Here is a 3525-nt window from a genome sequence, read left to right as displayed (position 1 = left end):
TATGGCTGCCCTATCATTTGGCTGAATGGTAGAAAATCCCAATGGCTAGGGCTAGGTTATTGGTTTCATTCCTATCTTATCTAGTTTTCAACTAGGTGTATCGGAATGTGGTAAATAAGAATATGAAAATATATAAATTTTACCACATCAGCACCCATTTGGCCTTGCCCCATAGACTTGAACAAGAAACTCGAGGAATCTCTACCATATTGGCTTACCAAGCACCGATAAGAAAGCACTAGTGTTAGGTGATCCAAAAATATGTAGTGATGGAGTGGTATCATGTTGCCATTCGTGGAAATCTCCACAAATTTCACATAATTTGATGATGAAGCAAGATGAGAAGAAAGAAGTTCAACCGTTGTTGTGAGGGTATGGGGTCACATGACCCTTAGTAAAAGCATGAGCATTGTTGACTCTAAACGACCTCCATTTGCCTGCTCCTAAGAGTGGAATAAGAAGAAGCGAATGGAAAAATGGATTTGATACTGCTACTCCTTACTCTGCCGTGATATGCTTGCCCATGGGTATTTGCATTAAGCATTCCATCTTAACTAGGCTAAATGTGAATGCTAATGACTAATGCTCATTCAAATCAAAATAATGGCCCTATCATTTTGTATTTTTGATCCAGGTGGATGTTGGTGGCCACCCACCTATCCCATTTGGACCCCCACAACTGTCTCTTTCAGTTTTTCAGTTTCCTTAATTATAGCTCAGCTTACTATTTTTAGTAGTTTTTTGGGTCCTAAACTTCCGGAGCCGTTTTGAGGCCCTAAACGACGTTTTTTTGAAAATCTACCGCCAGCGACTTTTTTGATAAAAATCATCTTTTCCGTCGTAGTCCTCAGAGAGATCTTTCCAATGGGCTATCATGCACGTCAAATAGAGATAATAAGACCAATTCGCGACCCCGAGAATTTGGCTGTCCAACTCACCCCAAAACGGGGCCCACAATTTGGCGTTTCATCTTCTAGGGTTAGGTTTTGGGATGTGAAGGGTTTTCCATTGTTTCTCAATAATAAATATTCCTTCGAGCCTCATTGTAACATAGTTCAGAATAGTCTAGAGGCATGTAGCCGACACATCTCTTCTCAGAGATAAGATACTATCGCCCTAGCTGGGTTATTTCTATTTCTATTTGTAAGCAGATTTTAGTATTTCCCATTAATGAAACGAAGTGTTATTTCCGTTGCATATCTATCTTTATGGTTATCTCTACATTTTATTGCGTTCCTGTTTAAATCTAGATCAGTGGTATCAGAGCGGTCTGATTTTTCGTTGTTTTTCTTTGCATGTCCCCAACGAGGTCGGGATATAAGGAGTTAGGGCTTGAATTGGTCGAACCTTTGCAAGACCAGCCTCACAAATCTTGACGACCTCCCATGGCGGATGAGAAGAAAGACAAGGGGGCAGGAGATCCTATTAGAATCTTGCTCGAAGAAGCCCTCGAGCGGCAAAGGAATGCAATGATGGATAGCTTTGCGCAGATCCTTCAGCGACTACCCAGAGGCGACGGATCGGCTTCCAACAGCTACTCTAGAAACGCCACACCGTTTAAGGTACAAGTTAATTTTGAAATCCCCATCTTCGAGGGTCAAATAGATGCAGATGTCGTAAATAAATGGTTAAATCTTCTAGATGGGTATTTTTCTGTTCATGAATTTTCAAGTCGGGAAAAGATTGTTTTCGCTCTTCTAAAATCAACCCCCCACGTCAAGGACTGGTGGGAAACACACTACGAGCAGAAGGATGAAAGTACAGGCTCACTGTTTTCAGCCACCCCCACTTGGAATGATTTCTAGGATGCCATCAAGGAGCAGTACTACCCTATCAAAAGCTATGAGGACAAATACATCAAATGGACCACACTGTGGTAGGGATGAGACCAAGATGTGTAGAGTTCACAAATATTTTTCATACCCTTCGCACACAGTTGCGTATAAAAGATTCTGAGCTACATCTGGTACTCAAATACCACAGCTACCTACATAGATACATCCAGGAAGAGATGGAGTTCTTGAACATCTCCTCACTCAGCACAGCGTACCGATACGCTGTCAAAATCGAGCAAAAGTTCAAACAAAAGAAGCGAGACTTTTGATCTGCAAATCCGAAGCCCAAAGGACAAAGCCAAGGCGGGGTGACCCAAGACAACCCCTCAAAGCTGCAGGAAAAGAACAACACCACGAAGCTGAAGAAGGACACAGGAAAGTGGTGTGAGTTCCACAAGAGTCCCACTCATAACACAAGTGAGTGTCGGACCAAGCAGTCATTGGTGGCCGAGTTGAAGGCTTCCGAATGAGATGCATGTTCCGACTCTGAGCCAGAACCCGACAAGGGGGATGGCAAAGGGAAGAAAATCATTGATGCGGATCCTAATGCCATTGTTGCCACTGCCAAGATCCAGAAGAATGAGCCCAAAGAGCCAGAGGAGGGGGAACGTCTTTTCCGCTCACAGATGTGGGTGAAGGGTTCGCCACTGCAATTCATTGTCAACAGTGGCAGCCAAAAGAACCTCGTTTCAGCAGAGGTCGTGAAGCAGTTGGGCCTACCAACTACGCCACACCCACAATCGTACAGTATCGGGTGGCTTCACGAAGGATGAGATCTCAAAGTTCGCTAGTAGTGCCGCCTTCCCTACAGCATCAAGCCCTTCACAGATGATGTATTGTGTGATGTTACACCTCTGGATGTTTGTGATGTACTATTAGGCCAACCATACTTGTGGAGGCGACATGCTGTGTATGAGTCAAGGCCTCGCGTTGTCATTATTTCTTTGGATAATTCATTATACAGGATACCAGAGGTAGCTCCACCTACCGCCACCTCTTTGATCACTACTAAGAAAGGCAACAAGCTCATCTCATAGACTAGGAAATTTATTTTCTATCTGGTTCGCTCCCAAAGTAAGGGGAAGATCATTGCTACACCCATGACCCCCGCAAAGGGTTCCTCCATGCAGCAGCAGCAACATAGGGATATAGTCATGATAGAACACAGGAACAACTTCTCCTTACCTAGATGGGTACCACACAAGTTTCAGGTGGGCGACAAAGTTTGGTTACATCTGCAGAGAGAATGCCTTACCAGAACCCATCAGAAAATTAGACCACTTCGACATGGTCCTTACACCAGTAACAAGGCTGTGGGCAACAATGCTTTGAAGCACAACATTCCTCCATTCCTTCGCTTGCACCGATTGTTCAATTTGGACCATCCCCGACCATGCTTCCCACCATTTTTGGACACATCAGAGATTGCAGAACAGCTTACCAGAGACTCAGCATAGCAGAAGCTTCCTCATCTCAAGGAAGAACTCAACGCAATGGGGACCATTGCTTCCTAAGGGGGGAGGAATGATCCAGGTGGATGTTGGTGGCCACCCACCTATCCCATTTGGACCCCCACAACTGTCTCTTTCAATTTTTCAGTTTCCTTAATTATAGTGCAGCTTACTATTTTTAGCAGTTTTTCGGGTCCTAAACTTCTGGAGCCATTTTGAGGCCCTAAACGACGTTTTTT

The sequence above is a fragment of the Pinus tabuliformis genome, chromosome J, assembly GCF_031772625.1.
Source record: "Pinus tabuliformis cultivar Carrire ecotype Pingquan chromosome J, CPIR1, whole genome shotgun sequence".
Taxonomy (NCBI): Eukaryota; Viridiplantae; Streptophyta; class Pinopsida; order Pinales; family Pinaceae; genus Pinus; species Pinus tabuliformis.
The sequence above is the reverse complement of the archived record's forward strand: the minus strand, read 5'-3'. Positions refer to the sequence as shown.